The sequence below is a fragment of the Penaeus japonicus genome, unplaced genomic scaffold (genome assembly GCF_977035675.1).
Source record: "Penaeus japonicus unplaced genomic scaffold, GWHDUDI00000001_assembly GWHDUDI00000003, whole genome shotgun sequence".
NCBI classification, from domain to species: domain Eukaryota; kingdom Metazoa; phylum Arthropoda; class Malacostraca; order Decapoda; family Penaeidae; genus Penaeus; species Penaeus japonicus.
Window position 1 is genome coordinate 11764775 of NW_028234405.1, and position 12500 is coordinate 11777274.

The 12500-nt window shown below is 32.9% G+C and overlaps 1 protein-coding gene across 4 annotated transcripts in view; it reads right to left on the reverse strand.

Moving 5' to 3' along the window:
- The window catches only part of LOC122268164 (uncharacterized), a 67728-nt gene that overhangs the window by 10541 nt on the left and 44687 nt on the right, over positions 1 to 12500 (reverse strand). Inside the window, exon 1 of one of the 4 annotated variants that reach the window (XM_086555418.1) lies at positions 6911 to 6933. The exons of the other annotated variants lie outside the window; for them this stretch is intronic. The gene's annotated coding sequence lies outside the window, so the exon portion shown is untranslated. Of the gene's footprint in view, positions 1 to 6910; positions 6934 to 12500 lie in introns of those variants that run through there. 4 annotated transcript variants of the gene reach the window in all.

Genomic DNA, 12500 nt, shown 5'->3' on the forward strand with positions numbered 1-12500 from the left:
TCTTTATCTATTTTTTCTCTTTCTTTCTTTCACTCTTTTTCCTTTTTTTTTTTTTTTTTTTTTTTTTTTTGACACACTTAAATCAATCCCCTTGTCGCTAACACGTGGACTTCAGTTATTGTTGGTACCGAAAAAGAAAATGAATATGAGCTTATTTGCTTTCGTTGTGTTTGGTATGTAAAGTACATGTTTATGGATATACTATGATTTATTAATTTTCTACTATTATTATTTACTATTATGAGATATTTCTTTATACAGGTATCATTTTTACTAATTCGATTATTTTGATGACAGTCATCGTTATCGTTATAATCATTACTATCATAGGTATCATCATTACCATTATCATTCTTACTATTATTCTATTATCATTATCATTACCATTATAAACATCATAATCATCATCATCAATCACGTTTCCCTCATGACGACGTCTCTTCAATTAAACCAACATAAAGAATAAACTTATTATGTAGGTGTTATATACAATGTTATTCTCCAAACCTACGTCATAGTTGATACTTTAATTATGTAAATCACGGTTATAATAAACTAAATTGGGTGAATAAAGTGTAACAGATGGTAGGTACTGCATATGTATCTTGCTCTATTCTCTTGCAATGAGTGGGTCTTGCTTCGTTGCTCATCATCATGTTGCAAATTGCTTGTAGATTGCTTGTGAATCAATTGCTCGAGGTTTGACTGTAAGTTGTATTTTGTATTTTTATTCTTGCATGTTGCTTGTGAACTGTGATTATTGATTGTGTGATTTGTTTTTGTGTTGCTTGTAGATTGCTTGTGAATCAATTGCTCGAGATTTGACTGTAAGTTGCTTGTATTTTTAATTCTTGCATGTTGCTTGTGAACTGTTTATTAACTGTGTGTTTTGTTTTTGTGTTGCTTGTAAAGTGCTTGTGAATTAGTTAGAAATTGATGCAAGATTAAGTATAAGTTCCCTATAATTTTTTTTCAGTGCTCGTTGGAAATTGTGATATTCATGTTAACATGTTAACCATACCCCTTCCCTCCCCTTTCTCTCTCTCTCTCTCTCTCTCTCTCTCTCTCTCTCTCTCTCTCTCTCTCTCTCTCTCTCTCTCTCTCTCTCTCTCTCTCTCTCTCTCTCTCTCTCTCTCTCTCTCTGTCTATCAATCTATCTATCACTAACTCTCTATGTCTCTCTCTCTCTCTCATTTTCTCTCTCTATCTCTTTCATTTCTGTTCTCATTCCACTATGCATTATTCATGATATGTGGTTTCTTGTATATTTCCCTATCCTATTCTGTACATATAACAATACCTTCTGTGCTAACCACGAAAAAGTGAATTTATGGATCTAGTACATGTGCATGAACATTTGTGCATGATATTAAGACGCGAGAATTTGCAGAATCATACCATGAGTATTCACCAAATTAAAACGGCATCTTGAAACCTATTACTTATAATTGTTTTCCGTGACAACACTGAGCCTAAAATCAGCTGTTTTTTTCATTTACTGATGAAATATCGCGATGAATAACCTAAGTGATAAAATGCTTTATATGAAACCTTATTTGATAGCTTAATTTACATATTTAAGGATATTGTAATAAGACTTGATATATAAATCAATACAACTTAATAAGAACAATTGACTTTCATAATATCTTGATAGATTATTAATGTAATAACTTAATTGGTATTTTACGTAATAATTTGATAGACGTTTCATATGATAAACTGATGGATGATTGATGAAATATTTTATCGCGTTTAAAATCCTGTAAGAAATGGCAAGCCAAATGCCGAAAATGCAATAAGGATTTTGTTTTCCTTTTTTTTTAATGATGATGGTAGTAATTTGATGATATGATGATATCAAAAATCACACTTCTGGTAGTTGTAGTTGAATTAGTGAAGATGGTGATGACTATGATGGTGATGGTACTGGTAGTAAAGATGACAATTATCACGATGATAATGATGATTATGAGTAATGATACCAACAGTGATGGCAATGATAGGATTTGGAATTATTATGAGAAAAGCTATAAAACTGATGGCAACCCAAAGAATAAAGTTCACATATCGATCACCATTAATGATAATAATAGCTAACAAGTAGAAATTATTGCTTCTTAACCCTCGCCGAGTTCACACATGCGCAGAAGGTGTTCCGGTCCGTGCTTGTTCGACTGTTCCTTCCCGGTGACCCAGTGCGCTTTTTAGACTTCCTGTTCCTATTTCCCTTTTATTCCTCCCCGCCCACCCACCCACCCACCCACCCTTCCCCCTCTTCCTCTATAACCACATGCCTCCACCCCCCCTCCCTCCAAAAGCTCACCGTTTCCCCTCTTCCCCTCTCACCATATATCCCTCCATCCCACCCGTCTCCTTCCAACCCCCCCTCCCACCCTTCCCCCTCTTCCCCTCTCACCCTATCCCCCTCTTCCCCTCCCACCCTATCCCCCTCTTCCCCTCCCCCACCCTTCCCCCTTCCTCACCCCCACCCTTCCCCTTCTTCTCCTCCCACCCTTCCCCTTCACCCTCCCTCTTCCTCCCACCCTTCCCACCTGCCTCTCCCCCACCCTTCCCCTCCCACCCTTCCCCCCCTTCCCCCTCTCCCCCCCCCCACCCTCTTTCTCGTTCGGAAGGGGCGGCCAGTTTCTGTGGTCATTTAACAGTTGCCGTAGCGGTCTGTTCGGTCGGTGGTGGTGTCGCTGCTGCTCCACATTGCCGTGCGGTGGTCAATGCTACTCAAGTCTGCAGTCTGGGGGTGTGCTGTGTCTGCCTGTGCGTGGATGCGGAGGTGTGTGTTTGTTTGTTTGTGTGTGTTTCTGTGTGTGTTTGTTTGTTTGTGTGTGTGTGCGTGCTTAATTACGTATATATATATATATATTATATATCTATGTCTCTGCCTATCTCACTCTCTCTCTTGTCCTTCTCTCTCTACTTCGCACATCTCTTCTCCCCTTACTCTCTCTCTCTCTCCATTTCTCTCTCTTTCTATGTATCCCTCTATTTATCTATCTTTTTTCTGCCTCTCTCTCTCTCTTTCTCTCTCTCCCTCATACATTCCAACCCCCCCTCCCTCCTTTCACCCACCTCATTATCACAGCCCGCCTCACGCCCCGCCCCCCTGTCCTCCCCCCCCCCCCCCCCCCATCCGTCGCGCACTCACGCCCACCACCTGTTGGGCGCGGTGGAAGGCGGGCGTGGATCTGCTAATTATTATTCAAGAGGCAGCCGAGAAAACCCTCCCCCTCGAAGCATATGTGTCTTCCACGTGGCGCTACGACCACGTGTGACGGGGAAGGAAGGGTCCGCCCACATGACGGGGTGTCGCGGGCGGCTTCATGCAGGGCCAGGGCGGCCTCGTATGTGGGTCAGTGCGTCAGGGACGGCGCTGTGTTGGCAGGTGCTTCAGGGATGTAGGCATTTCATTATACGTATTTACGTATACACATACACATACACGTGTGTGTGTGTGTGTGTGTGTGTGTGTGTATATATATATATATATATATATATATATATATATATATATATATATATATATATATACATATATGTGTGTATACATATATGTATACATATATATATATGTATATATATGTATATATCTATAGATATATATATGTATGTTTATATATATTTATTTATACATATATATATGTATATATTTACATATATATATATATATATATATATATATATATATATGTATATGTATGTTTACATGTATACCTGCATACATATGTACATATATATACATATATATACATTATATATATAATTATATATATATATATATATATATACATATGTGTGTGTTTGCGTGTACTTAAGTATCACTGCATGTATATATATAGTAGCTTTGTGTGATCTAGGCCACTCTGTTGGCGAGAACGTGTGATGAAAATGCTGATAGACAATCTTCCAAATGTAAGGTTTCCTGAGGATTGGCGAATCGCATTTATTGTAAAGAGGTCCGTCAGATACCGGCACATTCCTTCGTGCGCGTCTCTCTCTCTCTCTCTCTCTCTTTCTCTCTTTCTCTTTATCTCTCTCTCTCTCTTTCTCTCTCTCTCTCTCTCTCTCTCTCTCTCTCTCTCTCTCTCTCTCTCTCTCTCTCTCTCTTTCTCTCTCTCTCTCTCTCTCTCTATCCATCTTTCTCTCTCTCTTTCTCCCTCCCTCTCTCTTTCTCTTTCTCCCTCTCTCTTTCTCCCTGTCTTTTTCTTTCTCTTTCTCCCTGTCTTTGTCTTTCTCTTTCTCCCTCTCTCTTTCTCCCTCCCTCTCTCCCTCTCTCTCTTTCCATCTATCTATCTATCTACTTCTTCCCTCTCCATCTCCCCTCTCTAGACCACTGGCCTAAGGGATGAGGATGGAATTATAACCAAGTGTGAATAGACCTCGTTTCCTTTGTCCTTTCTTTGGTGTAACTGGCCCTTAAGAATTTCGCTTATCTTACATTTGTTTTAATAAGCCAAGTTATCTTTTTTCGTCTCTAGCTTACTGCTTTTTATATGTTTGTAAAAGATATTTTGATAAGCTATATGACCCTTCTCGTCTCTAGTTTGCTACTTTATATACGTTTGTAAAAGATGTTTTAATAAGCCAAATAATCTTCGTCCCTAGCTTATTATATTATATATGTTTGTAAAAGATGTTTCATTAAGCTAAATGACACTTTTCGTCCCTAGCTTACTACATTATATACGTTTGTAAAAGATTCGTAAATGGGTTGTTTATGTTGCCTGGCATGGTGATTTATTTACCTGGAGATATTTTGTTTGGAATTTGGGAGTATGATAATATGTATCGTTGGTATGTATGTGAGTGTGTGTGTTGTGTGTTTGTGTGTTGTGTGTGTGTGTGTGTGTGTGTGTGTGTGCTTAAATACGTATACATATTTCCTCTATCACATAGCCCACATTGCAGTTCTTCATGAAAGCGCATATCGTCTTTCTTGATAAGACGATTACAGTCATCATTCCATCATGTGCAGGAGCCAGATCCAAGAGAGCCATTGCAAATTCACCCTGGTGCAATTTGCGATCGTAACCGTTGCGACTCCCATTGCATCGCGATTCCACTGCATCGCGATCCAGACTTAACTGCGACTTTCAAGAAACGTCATTATCCTGACCAGCCAATGACACATGCCTCCGCCAATCACCACCCAGTAATATGAAAGCACAGTCACACGCAATGTAAAGTTCCAACGCTTTCCTCCTCGAATCTTGCCTAAAGAATTTACGGGTAATTTTGACTCTATTAAAACAGCAGTTCTGTTGTAATCAATTCATGAATGACATGAAGTGCTGGAATGAAAAATTTCTACAGAAATGACACTGAAAACCTTAAAAACGACGAAAATAAAATTTGACACGACTTGCCGATCGCAAAAAAAGAACTTCAGTTGTGTTTCTTGGGATGTCTGATAAGCTCTCACCTATTTTAGGATAGGTTAAAGGTGACAGAGATCAGCCTGTAAAGTGTGAGGAAATTTAAAATCACAATTATCACAACATAGCTATCGTTTAGTGGTCCTACGTTCGGTCCGACCTCCGTACCAGTCGATGCTTTGCCAAAGGATTACAATCATCTACCTTTGCTTTTTTTTCTCTTTCATTCTTTTTTCTTTTTTTTACAAACTGTATCTTGGTTTAGATCCACATTTTATATATTCTCCTTGTTTTGTGATAAAGGCGGTAAGAGCGTCACTCACAAGTGGTTTTAGTTCCAGCTTGAGGAATTTCCGACCGACAGGGTTGAGTAGTTGCCGAAATTGCGCCAAATCTGACGTCATAAGTTGTTTCTTGGATCAGCCGCCGCGGTTTAGTTGCAATTTCGCTGCATTTGCGACCAAAGCACGAGTTGCGAAGTTGCAAAGCCTTTTCTTGGATCCGGCCACAAGATATTGAAAGATATCGCCCTTAGATTACAGGAGATGGTAGCTTTTTTATCAACCTTATTGTTATTATTACTATTTTTATTATCATTGTTGTTATCATCATCAATACCACTGTTATCATTGGTATTTTGATATTATTGTCATTATTATATCATAATTATTATTATTATTGTTATTATCATTGTTATTAACATCATTATTATCGACGTTGTCGGTATGATTTTTGTTGTTTTTTTTGTTTTACTATTATCCCTCTCATCATCACTAATGTCATTATCCATAAAATGCATATGTTTATTACAAACACATGCACGTAGTGAATTAACAACCATCACGATGCTATTTAACTGCTGAAACCCCGAACTTCCTAGCAGTCAAGAAAATGGCAGACCAAGAAAATGGCAGACAGATGAAAAAAATAAGTCAGCGCGAGTCAGCAAGCCTCGGACGCTGACAGGCAATAAACATCCTGCTCAGCTTTTTGTCTGTTTTTTCCCCTTTCGATTCCGCTCTCTATATAATGAGATATTTCTACAATAACACCAGATTGAAGATAAATATGTATCTGGTCAATTAAACAATATATGTTTGTGAATCGTGAGGCTTATCAGAAACAAAATACATCGAGTGAAAGGAGTTTACTGTACGGATAATTATCGATAGTATATTCAAGGATGTGTGCAACCAAACAATAATTGAGAATTATGGTGATATATACAGGTTAACATGATATGATGACACAGACAGGTTAACATAATTACTATAAGTTGCTATAAAGTTAATCTTAATATCAATGAACAGCGGCCTTCAGATATCGACTTATGCCTTGTATCTACATGAATAAAATGAGTTACATGGTGCTAATAATCAAAATCATTATAAATTAATTACAGGAAATACAGGTGGACACAGATATCTCATAACATGTAATCACTGACCTTCCAATTTCTACTTGTGGTCTGTATCGTGAAGGCTTATTCAAAGGGAATGGTAACTGCTAACATAACGTACTTGCAATGCTTTCCACAGAGGATTCTACGTGAGTTTACAGCTTCTCTCTCGTCGGAATTCTTCTCGCTTCCCGCTACCATCAGCGAGCTGTGATTCCTGATTCAAGACGCAACAGAGCATCATTAACTTTTAGTATTCGTTATATTCATTTTTTTCTTTTCTTTTCATTGTTGCAAGCGTAGCAAGCCCAGGTAATATCTCGGCTGACTGGGTCGCTACGTGCACATGCTCTACACCAAACGCCGTGACACTCGCGCATACACGCACACACAAACGAATATTCACGCCTGTGGTAACAAAATCATATGTGTAGAATGTTACGGTAAATGCTTTGTGCTTTGTGCTACTTTCTTTTCGCTAGACAAGCAGAGCGAGCGAAAAAAATACTTGTAATTCCGAGTTACACATATCCCGCATTTTTTTCTGAGCTGCTAAAGCGTAACTTTTTGTGTTTGTTTTTATAACTTGGATCTTTTTTATATATACATTTTACGTGGAAACTGTAAGAAAGGGAATAATTTTTTTATGATTTGCAATTCAATGGTGTATATTCAATATGTATCTATTGTATTTCTAATTTACATGAGAGAAAAAAATATTTTTTCTCTACTTCAGAAGAGAAATAATTTAAATAAAAATAACTCGAAAGCTTTTTAGGAAAGTTTTTACTCTGAATGCATCGTTGCATTTTACTCTCGTGTTTATTATCCTTCTTGCTACTAAGCTAACCGGAAGTTGAATTTTCATGACGAAATCAGCAAGTCTGTGACGTCAGATTAAGATTTTAGAGTGAAATGACCAACTTTTTATTGTGATATGAGCAACGTAAAGTTTTAATAAATTTCTTTTAGAAAAATTAGGAACGCTTTAAGGTATAATGAGGTGATATTTTAAAGTAAATGTATCGTCTTTGAGTAATATTAGCAATGTTTTATGGTGAAAAGAACAACGTCTTGGAGTAAAATGTATGTCTTTCAGCGAGATTAGGGACACTGTAGAATTATGTTATCAACGCTTGGTATATTGAGTTTAGTAATGTTTTATGGTGCATTTACCATGATTTTATTCTGAGGTTAGCAACGTTCCATAGTGAAATTATGCACGTTTTATAGTGAAAATGCCAAAGTTTTAGAGTGAAATTAGCAACTTTTATGTTGAATTTACCATCATTTAATTTGATTATCTGTCCGTATATTTATCTTTTTTTTTCTTTTTTTTTCTTTTTTTTACTGTTTAATAACCTGATTTTTTACAGTTTTATTATCTACTTATAATATCTACTCATCCGTATCTATATGATTTGACAATCTATGTATGTTTCTATCAAATTATTACTTATATTTCAACATATTTATCACTTTACCATTTGTATTTTTCGTATTACTACTTATATTTTAACATACATTACTACTTATAATTCAACATACATCATTATTATTATCACCATCATCATCGTTATCATTATCATTATCATCACCATCATCATAATCATGACTACAAATACAAATATCCATATCATTATCTATTTAGCATTATATACACCATACCATTACGCTAATATCTAATTAATAAACTAACAGATTCGTGCACAAGCATATTTGTGGTTAAAGTGTTTTAGTGTGTAGATAATACCATGTTAAAAGACACAGTAATTCGTGAGTACCGCTACTTTGAGATTACACACCTGTTGGTTCTTTAACACAAGGGAGGATTTATAAATATGATTTATTTGGCAGATTTTTATGGCAGATTTAGGATATGTATTGTGTTGCTTGACAGATTTATGGGGTAGACTTGTGTTAAAGATTTATGTGATAGAATTGCGTGATGTTTGTGTGTTAAAGTTTCGTGTTGACAGATTTATGAATGATTTCAGATAGATTTATATGTTTTGTAGTTTTAACATTGAGCTGATAATTTATGATGATTTTTTTTTTTTTCCTTTTTTTACTGTTTAATAACCTGATTTTTTACAGTTTTATTATCTACTTATAATATCTACTCATCCGTATCTATATGATTTGACAATCTATGTGTTTTTCTATCAAATTACTACTTATATTTTAACATACATTACTATTTATATTTTAACATACATTACTACTTATATTTTAACATACATTACTACTTATATTTTAACATACATTACTACTTATAATTCAACATACATTACTACTTATATTTTAACATACATTACTACTTATATTTTAACATACATTACTACTTATATTTTAACATACATTACTACTTATATTTTAACATACATTACTACTTATATTTTAACATACATTACTACTTATATTTTAACATACATTACTACTTATAATTCAACATACATTACTACTTATATTTTAACATACATTACTACTTATATTTTAACATACATTACTACTTATATTTTAACATACATTACTACTTATATTTTAACATACATTACTACTTATAATTCAACATACATTACTACTTATATTTTAACATACATTACTACTTATATTTTAACATACATTACTACTTATATTTTAACATACATTACTACTTATATTTTAACATACATTACTACTTATATTTTAACATACATTACTACTTATATTTTAACATACATTACTACTTATATTTTAACATACATTACTACTTATATTTTAACATACATTACTACTTATATTTTAACATACATTACTACTTATATTTTAACATACATTACTACTTATATTTTAACATACATTACTATTTATATTTTAACATACATTACTACTTATATTTTAACATACATTACTACTTATATTTTAACATACATTACTACTTATAATTCAACATACATTACTACTTATATTTTAACATACATTACTACTTATATTTTAACATACATTACTACTTATATTTTAACATACATTACTACTTATATTTTAACATACATTACTACTTATATTTTAACATACATTACTACTTATATTTTAACATACATTACTACTTATATTTTAACATACATTACTACTTATATTTTAACATACATTACTACTTATATTTTAACATACATTACTATTTATATTTTAACATACATTACTACTTATATTTTAACATACATTACTACTTATATTTTAACATACATTACTACTTATATTTTAACATACATTACTATTTATATTTTAACATACATTACTACTTATATTTTAACATACATTACTACTTATATTTTAACATACATTACTACTTATAATTCAACATACATTACTACTTATATTTTAACATACATTACTACTTATATTTTAACATACATTACTACTTATATTTTAACATACATTACTACTTATATTTTAACATACATTACTACTTATATTTTAACATACATTACTACTTATATTTTAACATACATTACTACTTATATTTTAACATACATTACTACTTATAATTCAACATACATTACTACTTATATTTTAACATACATTACTATTTATATTTTAACATACATTACTACTTATATTTTAACATACATTACTACTTATATTTTAACATACATTACTACTTATATTTTAACATACATTACTACTTATATTTTAACATACATTACTACTTATATTTTAACATACATTACTACTTATAATTCAACATACATTACTACTTATATTTTAACATACATTACTACTTATATTTTAACATACATTACTATTTATATTTTAACATACATTACTACTTATATTTTAACATACATTACTACTTATATTTTAACATACATTACTACTTATATTTTAACATACATTACTACTTATAATTCAACATACATTACTACTTATATTTTAACATACATTACTACTTATATTTTAACATACATTACTACTTATATTTTAACATACATTACTACTTATAATTCAACATACATTACTACTTATATTTTAACATACATTACTACTTATATTTTAACATACATTACTACTTATATTTTAACATACATTACTACTTATATTTTAACATACATTACTATTTATATTTTAACATACATTACTACTTATATTTTAACATACATTACTACTTATATTTTAACATACATTACTACTTATAATTCAACATACATTACTACTTATATTTTAACATACATTACTACTTATATTTTAACATACATTACTACTTATATTTTAACATACATTACTATTTATATTTTAACATACATTACTACTTATATTTTAACATACATTACTACTTATATTTTAACATACATTACTACTTATAATTCAACATACATTACTACTTATATTTTAACATACATTACTATTTATATTTTAACATACATTACTACTTATATTTTAACATACATTACTACTTATATTTTAACATACATTACTACTTATATTTTAACATACATTACTACTTATATTTTAACATACATTACTACTTATAATTCAACATACATTACTACTTATATTTTAACATACATTACTACTTATATTTTAACATACATAACTTTTTGTTTTGTTTTCTCTGTTTGCGTTTTCGTTACGGTCTCTCTATCTATCTACCTACATATCTATCTATCTATCTCGCTCTCTCTCTCTCTCTCTCTCTCTCTATCTATCTATCTATCTATCTATCTACATCTCTCTCTCTCTCTCTCTCTCTCTCTCTCTCTCTCTCTCTCTCTCTCTCTCTCTCTCTCTCTCTCTCTCTCTCTCTCTCTCCTACCTCTTACTCTTCCTCTCTCCCTCCTTTTGTCTCCCTCCCACCTTGCTCTCCCATCGTCTCTCAGCCACCTTTCTCCCTCCTACCCTACTATCTATCTATCTTTCTCAACTCAAACCTCTCCTATTACGACTACTTTCCACACATGCCACCCTGTTACTCCCACCACAAGCCAAAAAGATCCAAGCATTTCTATTCAAATTTCACGAAAGCTAAAAACACACGCTGATAGCTTTGACACAAAATTTTGGTCTGAACCGCGTGTATCTAACAGACACTTAATGCAACCTACTTCTTCTTTGTTAAAACCTGCTTATTCTGGCCATTATGTTCTTTTTTGTTCGTTGCTGTAAATAGTAACCTCACTTGCTCATTACCTGGTCTGAGTTGGAGGTAAGTTATCCTCGGTTTTGGCAGTTCCGTTATGAGCTGCGTGTTATCTAGGTCTCAGGAAGTGTTTTGTAGGGTAAGAGTGGGTGTTCGCGTGTTTGTTTGTTTTTGTTGTTGTTTTTTTTTGTGTGTGTGTGTGTGTTTTTTTTCATGTCTGCGTTTGTGTCCGTAGGTGAATCTTTTTGTTTGTTCGTGGGGGAGTTTCTGTGAAATTTGTGGGTTTGTTTGTTTGTTTACGTGAGGGTGTGTGTGTGCTTTGGTGTTTGTGTGTGTGTTTATGTGTCTGTGTGTGTGTGTGTGTGTGTGTGTAAATGTTGAAGCTGTATCCTCTTTATTATCATATTCGCTATCATCATTCATAATAGCATTGTTATCATTATCATTCATAATATCATCATCAACATTATCATTATAATTCATATTCTCACTTTTCATAGTTCATTAAAATAATACGATTACCTATACCACATTAGTCACAGTAGCATCATTATCATTACTATATCTACCTTTCCTCATTAACAACATTATCATT